General features: G+C 44.5%; 1 long non-coding RNA gene across 3 annotated transcripts in view; it reads left to right on the top strand.

The window, feature by feature from the left end:
- The window catches only part of LOC117796489, a 103,916-nt gene that overhangs the window by 72,371 nt on the left and 19,434 nt on the right, over nt 1-12,111 (top strand). For all 3 annotated transcript variants that reach the window (XR_004621040.1, XR_004621041.1, XR_004621039.1), the window contains one exon: nt 6,365-6,424. This is a non-coding gene — a long non-coding RNA (uncharacterized LOC117796489). The remainder of the gene's footprint in view (nt 1-6,364; nt 6,425-12,111) is intronic.

Here is a 12,111-nt window from a genome sequence, read left to right on the forward strand (position 1 = left end):
CTTTCCCATTCATTTATTGGCTGGCATTTTACTACGTGTATAAAATCAGTGTTTACCACTCTCCTCTTTTATTCTTCTGCTCTTTACCTCAATATAGACTTCATTATGAAAAAGAGCACGTGAAGATTGAGTACCTTTCAAAACACATCTTTCTTAATTCTCCTATCACCATATCAGTTAGGTGCTCTGATGAGCCTGCAGAGGAAGACGATGAGGCACAGAGAGGTGAAGTCACTTTGTCAAAACCACACAGCAAGTGAACGGTAGAGCCAAGATCTGAACTCCTGTCTGTCTGATTCCAAATTTTGTGCTTTTAAAGGCCACACTCTACTGCTAGCTCTACTCATGGTTCAATGTAGTAAGGGAGTGAACAAGACTCCTCTGTCCTGCGCCTCCGAGTATGTGTGGACACCCTTGAAGCATAAGGCTGCCTGCTTTCCCTGCCCGGTTCTATTACTTTTGGCTAAAAACCATGGCAACCTGGAATAACCCAGGCCCCTTCAGCCTGCATTCTTGGCATGTTTGCCAGGCCACGATGTCTCACTTATGCTGATTACATCATTGCCCTGGTCCTGAGCTGAGAAGTCAGAATCTCCTTCTCTTCACATTTATATATAAAACTTTTCAGTCAGTCTGTCAACATGAGTTTTCCTTTTGCTTTCTTTTCCTTTTGCTCCCATTCTGGCCCTGTCCTAACTTCCCATGTCTCTTCTGGAGCTTAGTTTCCCTTTGGGCTTGGAAAACCCAGGGCTGACTTTGACTCGAAACCCTCTGCTCACTTGGTCTGTGAACCGGCCCCTGAAGACACTCTTCCCCTTCTTTGGGACACAGAACCCTTCTGTCAGATCCCACTCCTCTAGAGGAATTAGAAATGTTCTCCTTCAAACCACTTCTACAAAGAGACACAGGGTCTGCAAACGACGTTCTCCTCTCTGCTCAAAAATCTACAGTTCCTCCTGGTGTGCTTGCCCTAGTAAGACTGGTCTGTGTCATTTAGGCAACCATGGGATGGAAGGCAGGTAATACACTAGAGCAATACACAGAGATAACATGAAGGTGGGTATTTAATCAGTAGCCTTCCAGATCCACTGAGTGATGGGACCGCCCTCTTTTTCGCCCCAAGCCCCCTGGTTTTCTGTTCCTCTTCTCTGGTAGGAAAAGGTAAGCTCTTTAAAAAGACTCCTTTGAATGGGCCAGGAACCTTTCTTTTTTAGCCCCACTCTTTTAGATCCTAAAGACCCCATCCCTAAGCTGAGAGCCACGTGCTGCAGTGCGAAGAGTAAGTTGGAGAGCTGGTTTTGCTGGCTAGCTGTGTGTTTTCAGCAGTCACTTAGACCCTCTGCACCTGAATCTCTTTTTATGGGAAATGCTAGTGATAATCCATGCAGTGTTGCAAGGTGAGGTGATGTAGTCCACATCGATGGCAACACAGATGTAAAGTCATACTGTTCCATCGGGGTTCCAGTCTTGAAGGCCCATGCTGTAAGACCTTCAAAATTGGTACCTTGACTTCCGGGAGGGAAGTCCATTGTTTTTAAGGGTGGAAGGTGCAGATGGGGGCGCTTGAGACTGCCTTAGCTCCATCTGTTTCATGATATGGACAGTCGCTTTTCAATCTTAAAAGTGCAATGCAAATGCACTTTCAAGATCCACCCCTCACTTCCCATTTAGCTGTCACTTCTAAGCCCCTTCTGTATAGAAATTCTGAAATCACCGCAGGTCGGAGTCTATTAAAATTGTAACGTGAAATTGACAAAAAATTTAGGTAACATATTTTTACATGTAAGGTATCTATATGAATAGCCATAGTATTCTTTCAAGTAGGTATTCGTAATAATCACTTCGTAAGAAGTAGATATAAATCATGAGAAGCATTTATAACAAAATACAGTGAGATTTTAGCCGCCTCCTCAGACTTACTCTTGCACTAGTGTTCAGTAAAACCCCCACTACTACACAACAGAAACATCTCTAGTGTGATAAAGCCAGAAGTTAGCCTTAAGATGAAGAAGGAGTTGTTTGTCACAGGTCTATCAGGTAGGAATGCTTTCAACTACAAGGTACAGTGGGCCCAACAAAGGGTGGTTTAACCCATATTATTTACTCAGGTAATCCAGGGTTGATTTCTATACTTCAACAGTGAAATCAAGGACTCAGGCTTTAGCTTTCTTCTACTCAACCATTTCCTGCATGTTGTTCTTACATTTATCACTTCATATTTGCAAGATGGCTGCCGCAGCTCCAACTATCATATCTCTATATGAAAGCATCCCCATCAAGAAGGAAGGAAGACTTTGTTATTTTTTTAAAAAAGAAGAAAGGAAGGAAGAATGAGGAAAAGCTACAAGGTACAAGAAACACTTTTCTCCCTGTGACCCTCTCAGGGAGGAAAATCTTTCCAGAAGTCTCCAGTAGAATTTGCTTTTTTCTCACAGCCCAGATTTGGGTTTACATGTTACCTGTAGTCCAATTATGGGTAAAGAAGTAAGGGGCTTCCATTAGGATTTATCTGTAGGATTGGGTGAATTGCAGCCCTCAGTGGCTGTTGGGTAGACAGCTAATAGTATTAGCCACAACAAAGTAATCCAAATGTGGGTTTACAGAAAACAAGGACTTTGGGTTAAGTGAAAGCATACATTTTTCAAATGTAAAGTAGATGTATGTTTTATTCATGAGCTAAAAAAATAAGAAACAAATGTACAAAAGGATATACTGGGATATGCTAGGCAGAGAGTACATAGATCATGTTAGCAGAGTGAGTCTGTCTGTCTCCTTTGAGCAGGTGAGACTTTGGGGTGGGTAAGACCTACTTTGGAGGAGCCCATGGAGACAGGAAAAGTGACAATTGGCAAATAAGCTATTACAGAGATATCTTTAGGGAGCAGAATTGCCATATCAACTGACAGGTCTTGAAGAAAAATGATCACTGTGGTCGAAGGTAATGGATGTCTGCCTGGTAACCATTTCTTTGAAGATCTGCCCTTCTGTCTTCCATGTGAGGCTCTCCTGTGCAACCAATCCCAAGACTCCAACATCACAGCCTCTAGGGTGGTCATGTGATCTTGGTTGGGCCACCCGAATTCTCTATCCTATGCATGTGAACCTAGAGCAGAAACATGGAGAGAAGAATGCAGTTGGAGTTAAGTCATTCCTGGTAATACCTACAAAAAAAGTACAGAGGTTTCTGCTACTGGCCATTCCATCTCCAGTCATTCCTAGGGCTTAATTTTCCAGCTCCTTCTACTCATTTTTTCACCCCACAAATCTTTCTGAGCATACCATGTATGCTGGGCACTGTCCTAGGTTCTGGAGACAGAGCTACTAACAGGAATAACAATGTCCCTGCCCTCACGGATCAAGCAGTCTAATAAGGAAGACCAATGACAAACAAGTAAACAGGATAATTTCACACTAGATACGTGCTGTGAAAGAAACTGGCAGGGTGATGTGGTAGAGACCAGCTGGAGGGGCTACTTTAGACTCAGGGTCAGGATCCTGAGCTAGTCGGGATCCTCCCAATTATCCTCTTTCTTGCTTTATGCAACCAAGGTCAAGTTTCTGTTGCTTGCAATCAATTGCTCCTAGCAGACACTTGGAACAAAAGGAATTCATCAGGCCCTATCACAGCCTGGAAACACCAGACTCTAGACCATGAGCTTTTCTAATTCTGAGTCCATATGCCCAGGCAATCTCTTGACAACTAATTTTACTTACCAAGGAAAAAATCTAGGTAATACATTAACATGCATGTACCACTAATCTAGAGAGAAGACGTTCTGAAGAGCAGATGGAAGTTTCCTTGCAACTGCATATTCATAAAGGAGCTTTCTGGTATAAATCTGAGTTGTCTGAGGCCGCAGTATGAGTCAGTTCTCCCAGGGTCTGATCTCATCCCTAAATGGGATGATGGCTTCAGACAGAACTGAGAGGCCAGGGCAAGTACCTGGGCAATGCGGCAAAGTAACACAGCCCATGCAGTCTGGCTTAGAGGGTCTGCACATCTTATCCATCAGCTTTAATAGTGGAAGTAATAAGTTTTGAAGTCATCTGGGCCTCATGGCATTATTGAGGGAACCTAGACCTGAAGAAGGGAGGGCTGGCCAAAGGTCACACAGCGAGTTAGTAGTAGGGGCCTGGCAGTGTCCCAGATGAGCAACGCTGGGCAGTCGTGCCTCAGTGTTTACCTGGGTGAGGAGCCAATGTATTTTCAGTTTGGAGCCCTGGCCATGAACCCCAGTTGCTACAATCATGGAACAAAACATCTTAAGACGGAACATTTTTCATTCAATGCACGGTGACCCAGGACCTAGCATGTGGTGGAAGATGGGACAAGAAAAGTGGGTTTAAGCCAGATGGTGAAGAGCCTTGAATGTTGGGGTGTCGGATATGGACTTGCCCTTAGGAACAGGGAACCACTGAGGATTTTTGAATAAGGGAAGTGGTGTGGTAGGATGTGTATTTTGGAGAATTGAGTCTGATGGGAACAGGAAGGAATTGAAGGTCCTGGAGTAGGATTAGGAGGCATGAAAACTGTTCAGGATCATGAGAGACGATCAGGTCTTGAAGTAGGGCAAGGAGAACAGAGAGGAAGAATAACACTTAAAAGGTGTTGCAGTGATATCAATGGGGCTTGGGGGAAGGAGGAGAGGGGGAGATCTGGTTTGGGGGTACTCAGGCAGGTGAGGAGGAGGACCAGACAAGCCATAGAGGAGGTGAGAAGAAGGAGGGGTGGAGGTGATGGATTCATCTTAGCCTAGTTTATCCCTGGTGTCGATGAAACATTTCCCTAGATGTGTGCCCAGTGAGCCTACTAGACCAGTTTGTAGAGGAGCCTCTGAGGCTACACACAGGCAGGAGAGGCTAGGTCTCAAAATCCCACTGAGGACAAATGGTAGAAATGAAAGAAATGGAATACAAGTGGTTTAAATAAAGCTCCATTGATTTGGAGGGGATGGCTGGGGGAGAGCAGAGGAAGGAGGAAGGATTGCAGGAGGGTGCAGGTTCCAGCAAGCCAGAAATAGACACAGGGCCCGGGCCACCACATGGGAAGGAAGGGAGAAGACGTGAATGTGTAAAGGGAGAGAGGAAAGGTGGGAAATGGGAGCCCGGAGTGTGGAAGCACTTCTCTGTTGGAAGGGCTACAGGACACAACTCTTCTCCGAGTTTCTTTCCCTGGCTCTTAGAACTATTTGCCTTAGTCATAGCTGTGCACAAGAGTTTTAAAACCAGGAGCCTGCCCGGATGGAAGCCGGGGGGCGGGAGAGGGGGTATCTCAGGGCTGACTTGGTGCTCATCAGTAGTCTTTTAAAAGCACCTCTACCTTAAACAACTTTGTTGGGAACACGTAGAAGGTCTATAAGAGGTGCAGATATCAGACCTCCTCCTGGTCTTTTTCTTTATCGTCTTCCTCCTCACTTTCCTCTTGGTTCCCCAGGTCAAAAGGGCAGAACTTCCTGTCTGAATTTTAAAGCCTCTGTCGCCTTGATTTTGTTCCTGGCTCAGTGGAGATGAATTCCAAGTTGAAGACAAACAATTGTGCCTTGTGAACAGTTACCGTGTGTTGAAAAGACCCCAAGTGCTTTTCTGCAAACCTGTCTCAGGGAAAATTCCCAGTGGGGGAGGGCAGGAGGGTCAAATCCATCCTGGAAAGGAGGAACTCCAATTACTCTGCGAATGTAATTTTCTAAGTAAATTCATAAAAGTCAAAAATGTCTAAGAAGAAAAGGGAAGCAACGTTGATTGCAAAGAGAGAAACAGCATTCCACAAAACAAAAACTCCCTGAGCTGCGATATTCCTTGATATTAGAAAAGTTGCTCACATACGTCCGTGATCACTGCTGGCCAGAGTTATGGTCTCTTCTGAATCATGAGAGGTGCAGCTTGAGGGATTTCTGGGTAAACTGAGGTACAGTGTTTTGCGGATACACTGTGTGCCCAGCCTGTGCCTCTCACCTAGGTGAAAACCCATCTCTACTTCCAATCTCCTGGTTCTCAAATTACTGCAGAAAAGCAGAGGTCCTGGATTCCGGGAAGGGAAAAAAAAGTCTCTTGAAATTCCATTTTCAGGATAGAGCCTACCTTTGCTACAATAAGGACTGACACGCAACAAGAAACGTTCATTCAGTATCAGCTACGTTGAGACCAGCCTTCTGTGTTCCTCTTGCCAAGTCTCTCCAGAAATTGTTTTCCAGAGCAGATCCCCTTTTCTCCTTTGTTCCTGCTTAAAACAGACCCAAAATAATGTATTTATCATCAACAACAAATATTTCGTGAGGGCCTGTTGGATGCCATCCAAGTGTGCTAGCCACTGATGCGAAATTGTTTTTCAAAAGCCAAAAGTGATTTGAAATTAATTTTCTTCCAGCTATTTGAAGTCACCTAGAAATGTTGTCAATTCAAGGACAGAAGTCACTGTCACAGAGAGGTATGTTCTTTTTACTTTTTAAAGTAAAACTGTTTTAAGGATTCCCTCTCCATGATTTTATTTGGGGAGTCCTCAATTAAAATATTTATTCAGTTCATCCAACAGGTGTTTGAAGGGTACACTATTTATCAGGCACTAATCTAGATGCTGACTAATTCAGTGGTAAGTAATAATAATTATAGTTAGTGTATACTGAGTACTTTCTATGTACTCATTATTTTAAGCAGTATGTAAAAGGTTTATACATATTCATTAATTTAGTCCTAAAACACTATAATGTAGATATTATTAATTTATTCTAAATTATTACATATTATATATTAATATACATTTTTTAAATGAGGCACAGAGAGGTTATGGTACTTGCCCCAAATCACACAGCTAGCTAATGGAAGAGCTGGGATTTGAATCCAGCAATCTAGGTTCAGAGCCCTGGCTTTTAACCACTTAGAGAACCCCTACCCTCATGGAATTTACATTCCTAGCAATTCAAGCATATGCTGGTATAGATTCCTTTGCGAGCACACAATGGCCTCTCAGGAGTCCACGCTCCAGACTGCGGGAACCAATAGAATAGCAAAAATGAGCACCAGACTTTGAGTCACTCTAAAGATCTGGGCTCAGATCTTCAATAAATTATTAACCTTTGAGACTCAGTTTATGAATGAACTGACGTATGTGAATTTTCTTTGTGGACTCTGACACACTATATAACTACAAAGAATTGTGTCATTAATTGCTTCTGTCTGTGAAGTCACCCCGTTATGCAGTCTATCAGCCTGCATGAGCCACTGGGGTTCGGAGAATCACTACAAGGGGTTAGAATGGCAATGCCAAGCTGAGCTCCCATGATCCTCCTTCATCCAAGTGTTAGCTGTGAGACTAGAGAACGCTTCCGGCTCACACACTATCGCTTTTCAATGGGAAGAGAAGTTAGGCTCAAATATGCTCAAAATTTTAAAATAATTAAAGCTGAATTGTCAGGTTCACCCTAGTTGACACCCCATTAGTAACAATATCTGTCAGTACAAAGTCGAGGACGTTTCTGGACAGTTTCTATGTGGGACTAGGAACTGCTTCTGTCAGTATTAACAGTATGACATTCACCATAGATGGTAAGACTAACCCTTGTCAACTGTTAATAAGGACTTAGAAGATAGACAGCTTTCAAAAAATCTATAAACCTGTATTCACAAGCCTTTATAAACTAATCCTTGTTCTCCTCTTTCTAGTTGTGTGCTTTAGACAAGTTACATACCTCCCTGAGCCTCACCTTCTTCACCTGTGAAATGGGGAAATAATATTTGCATTGCAAAACTGTTAGGAGGATTTGAGATGATACTTGTTGCACTAGCTCAGGCTGCTATAATAAAATACGATAGACTGGGTGGCTTAAATTTCTCATAGTTCTGGAGGTTGGTAAGTCCAAGATCAAGGTGGCGGTGGACTCAGTTCTTAGTGAGGGTTCTCTTCCTGGCTTACAGACAGCTGCTTTCTTGCTGTGTCTTCACATTGCTCAGAGAGAGAGGGCAGAGGGGGCAAGCTCTCTGGTGTTTCTTCCTATAAGGACATTAATCTCATCATAAGGGACCACCCTCATGACATCATCTAAACCTAATTATCTCTCAGAGTCCCCATCTCCAAGTACCATCATATTAGGGCTTTAACATATGATTCTGGGGAGACACAATTCAGTCCATAGCACATGTAAAAGAACTCAGTACAGTGACTAATAAGTTCTCAATAAATAATAAGTATTTCCAACTTTGGGAAATCTTGATTTTCCCCTTTCCCCAAACATCCCCAATTAAGTCTGGGCTGACTCTGTTGGGTTGTTGCTGCAAGCAGTTTATACCATGGTTTGTAGACTACAGCACAAGCATTTCTCACACTTGTTTAACCCTGAATGCATTTTCAAGAGAAAAACACTTAGAGTTGATTTAAGTAATATTTTGACCAAAACTAAGCATAAAATTATGTTTAAACTCCTATGCAACTATAAACAAACGGAATTTTAAAAAACCAAAACTGCTACATAAGCAGTACAATTCAGAATAACATTAGTGTGAGAGATGGTGTTTGTATTAACCTAAATCACTGCCTATTAGACACTGGCTCTGACCCCCTGATGTCAGTTCTTTCGTGTGCACACCACCCCTCTTTTCCTTGTTTGTACGGTATTCCATGATGTCATCACTTATGAATCACTTAGGAATTAAGTCCACCCATGTTCCTTTCTCATTAGCCGAAGATTATTACAATGGTACCATTTTGTGCCAATATGACAGTGAATGCAAACACAGACTTGGGCCCTGAAATCTCACAACAGTCTCTGTTTACGGAATAGATGATCATGCAAGTGATCCAGGATATGCTAGTATTTTACCTCTTAAGGCTATCACTGAAATGAATACACAAAATCACCAAATTTTAGAATTATCTTGGCGAAGTCTTAGACTTATAAGGATCTGTAGACCTTGGTTTAAGAATGTTGATGTGATCCTTAGGCCTGCGAACTTTGCCATCAGGCAGTCTGGGTTCAAATCCCACACTACTACATAGTACTTGTGTGCTCTTGAAGAAGTTCACTCATTTAGTCATTCAACAAACATGCAGTCAGCACCTTACTACATTCCAGGCATTTTTCTAGGCACTGGGGATATAACTGGGTATAAGACAAACATGGTTACTGTCCATATGGAGCTTACATTCTAGATCTAGTGAGACAAAAACCCTTAACCTCTTTCCTAAGCCTAAACTTTTATATCTGTAAGTAAGGGCTTAACCAGAGGCTCACTGGAGGACTAGATGAAAAGATGCATGTTTAGAAAGTGGGCTGGATTGTCTTGTTTGCCCTTCTAGTTTCTCTCTCCATCCTTCCCACCCTACTTTGGGCTTCTGGCTGGGCTCCACTGTGACGACTCTTATGGTAGAGGTCAGAGGGTGGGAAAATGGGGTTGGGGGACTTATTCCCCCAGCTCCTTGTTTGCTAGGCTTCTGCTGGACAATGGCTGCTCACCTCCACTGATGGCCATGGCTCCTGTCATATGACCCTCTCATGAGCTTCTACCCTTCCCAAAACTGCTCCCTCTGCACACCCGTCAGGTGCTGGGAAGTGACCACTCCAGCTGACTCCAGCTCCAGGTTGCCTCATAGTCTCTGGCTTGTTTCTCTTAACCCTGCCTCATCTTTGCAAATCATCCCATTCATCCCTCCCTAGTTACTACATTTGAGCATGCCGGCAGTTTCCTGCTGGAACCCTGCTTCTGAATCATACATAAAGTATGAATCCTATTTCACAAAGTTAAATGTGCAAGAAGGGCCATGTCATCTATTTCTGTTGAATGAAATCAACTTCACTTCCAATCTCCCATTCTGTTAGGTTGGTAGGAAATATCGAGGTAATTGCTCTAGGGTCTGGCGAGAAGATGGAACTCCAGTCTCTTTGGCCTCCAGTCTCTCACTGCTGCTGCGGATTTCTGCATGGTCCGATCCCACCTGCGGGTCAGGCAGTGCACTACACAGCAGTGTCTCCTCTAAGGGTGCCGTTCACATCAGGAACCCCAGTGAAGGTTTATGGCAGTGGGTGGGTGGACATGGGGATTCCAGCCTCCTGGCCAAGTCCTGGAGCAGTAAGGTCCCCAGAGCCAGGCGCCCACCCAGGCGATCACTCACAGGCTCTCACTGGCATGCGGGGCCACACCCTGCCCCACCTCATTCCAGAAGGTGCTTCCTTTCCCCACCCACAGTCCTAGGAGGCCCTGCAAGGACTAAGTGTCCTCTGTGTCCCTCCGTTTTCACCGACCTGCAGCACCGGTCCAGGTGTGCAGGGTGGACACGCGCAGCAGAGTCTCGGTGTGCGAGCCCACAGTCAGGGCCGCCGCCCAGCACGGGCTCTGGAAAGACTAACGAGGGAGAGCTGTCAGACTGCATAGTAATTGTCTTGATCTGCTGGGGCTGCCATAACAAAGCACCACAGGCTAGGTGGCTTAAGCAACTGAAATTTATTTTCTCACAGCTCTGGAGGCTGGAAGGCCAAGATCAAGGTCTGGCAGTATTGGCTTCCTCTGGGGTCTCACTCCTTGGCTTGCAGATGGCCACCCCCTACCTGCCCTGCTCATGGTCTTTCTGTGCCTGTGGGTTCCTTTTGTCTTTTAGTGTGTCTGAATTTCTTGTTCTTATAAGGACATCAGTCCGATTGGATGAGGTCCCACTTATGGCCTCATTTTAACTTAATCACCCTTTAAGGGCCCTGTCTCCAAATACGGACATTCGGAGGTACTGGGGGTTGGGGCTTCAACATGTGAATCGTAGGGGGGACAATTCAGCCCATATCAGTAGCATACTAACTTAATGATAAAATATTCAATATGAGGGAGAGAGTGTCTTTTTCTAGTAAGTACATAGGCACCATAGGGACTAGTGGTGGTCCAGCCGGACATCCCTTAAAGTTCAGTAATTCCAGGGCTTCTGTGTCATGTTTGTGGCAGAGAAGCTTTTGCAAGGGCTGGGAACCTAGGGCTTAGGTCCAGCCTCCCTAGAGACACAGACAGCCGCTCCCCTCTGGGAATCTTACCAGTAGCCCAGCTCCAGGGAGTGGGGCTCTGTTTCCACCCTGAAAAAGGACTTTCTGACCTCTATCTTCTTTTCAGTCTAGGGGATTTGCCTCATTCTCCCTCTCTCCCACTTTTTCCTCCCTTCCCTCTTCTCCCCTTCCAGGGGACCTAGCACAATCCCCTCCACAAACTTAGCTTTCTTACAAAGGACAAGGAGATATGTTGCCGTCAGTCAACTTGGCTTTTGGCTCTCTGTAACACCAATCTCTCCAATGGCCACTTCCTCTTGGATTTTGGGATGGGGGAAGCAATGAGAAAAAAAAATAACTTCTCAATAGATTAAACTGGCAGACATGGAAAGGCTCTAGCACAGGGCCCGACAGAGTGAGAGCTCAACAATATGAGCCATTATCATTATTATTAATGTAATGATTGCTCTCATCACAACCATATATGAAGCAGCAGTCAGAGTCTATGGCTGAGAAAAAGGCACCACGAAGCTGGTATCTAAAATAGCACTGTCCAACAGAACTTTCCACCACGATGGAAATGTTCTCAGTCTGCACGGTTCAGTAGGGTAGACATTAGCTACATATGGTTCTTGAGCACTTGAAATGTGGGTAACCCAAGTTTAAGTTCGAACAGTGTTGGAGCTAGCTGCTATCCTATTGGGCGATGCAGATTTATAAGATTTTTATAGCAGCCAATGAGAGAGAATGTTCAAGTATTTTCATTCCAAATAACATAGTGATTCCCACTTTACTTCCTAGCCGTGCCCTGAGCTCCATTGTGCCTCTTTACCCACTACCAAGACCAGGGCTGCCCCCCTACAGTTTCTATAAACAAGCCAAAAAGCCAACAACATTTGGTAGCCTCAGGGGGATTTTTCCATGTCGGAACCCTGACATTCCCAGTTTGTTCTGCACAGTAAGAACAGCGGAGTGATGCCATCCTCTCGAGGCTGCAGTTTGCAGCACCCCCTTTCCCGAGTTTCATGTGGTATCTTAAAAAAAAGATATCAAAGTGGAATTCGAGTTAATTTTGATTCTGGGCATTGGTGCAGACTCCTATGTCCTCTCTCGAGACCCTCCGAGATGCTGGGAGGCACGACTCTCAGCCAGGCCTGGAAGC

The sequence above is a fragment of the Ailuropoda melanoleuca genome, chromosome 15 (assembly GCF_002007445.2).
Source record: "Ailuropoda melanoleuca isolate Jingjing chromosome 15, ASM200744v2, whole genome shotgun sequence".
Lineage (NCBI taxonomy): Eukaryota > Metazoa > Chordata > Mammalia > Carnivora > Ursidae > Ailuropoda > Ailuropoda melanoleuca.